The sequence below is a fragment of the Colobus angolensis genome, unplaced genomic scaffold, assembly GCF_000951035.1.
Source record: "Colobus angolensis palliatus isolate OR3802 unplaced genomic scaffold, Cang.pa_1.0 Scaffold4, whole genome shotgun sequence".
In the NCBI taxonomy this organism is placed as follows: Eukaryota; Metazoa; Chordata; class Mammalia; order Primates; family Cercopithecidae; genus Colobus; species Colobus angolensis.
The window spans coordinates 14,275,527-14,275,989 of NW_012117376.1; the positions used below are offsets into that span (position 1 = coordinate 14,275,527).

A 463-nucleotide genomic window follows, 5' to 3' on the forward strand; every position below is an offset into this window, starting at 1 on the left:
AGAGATGAAAATGTGCTGACCAAGACGTGTGCAGTGACTTGTCTATGATCATCTCAGGAAATAGAGGTCGAACTAGGATGTGAGCCCAGTTCTTGCTTCTTCCCTAACCTCTGCGTGCTGTCATGATGTGACTGAGCAGTCATCTCTATTTTCGGACCTCGAGGCAGCAGATTGAACAGTAGCCTCCACTCTCACTTTATTAGTGACATAGACATTTCTTTGGTTCCTTTCCCCAGACTTGGTTGCACATCCATAAAATCAGTAAGGTGGGCCAGGCGCGGTGGCTCAAGCCTGTAATCCCAGCACTCTGGGAGGCCGAGACGGGCGGATCACGAGGTCAAGAGATCGAGACCATCCTAGCTAACACAGTGAAACCCTGTCTCTACTAAAAAATACAAAAAACTAGCCAGGCAAGGTGGCGGGCGCCTGTAGTCCCAGCTACTCAGGAGGCTGAGGCAGGAGA

At 50.3% G+C, this 463-nt stretch overlaps 1 protein-coding gene across 1 annotated transcript in view; it reads left to right on the forward strand.

The window, feature by feature from the left end:
• GPATCH3 (G patch domain containing 3) overlaps positions 1–463 on the forward strand; it is an 11,502-nt gene that overhangs the window by 4,430 nt on the left and 6,609 nt on the right. The gene's annotated exons all lie outside the window — the stretch shown is intronic.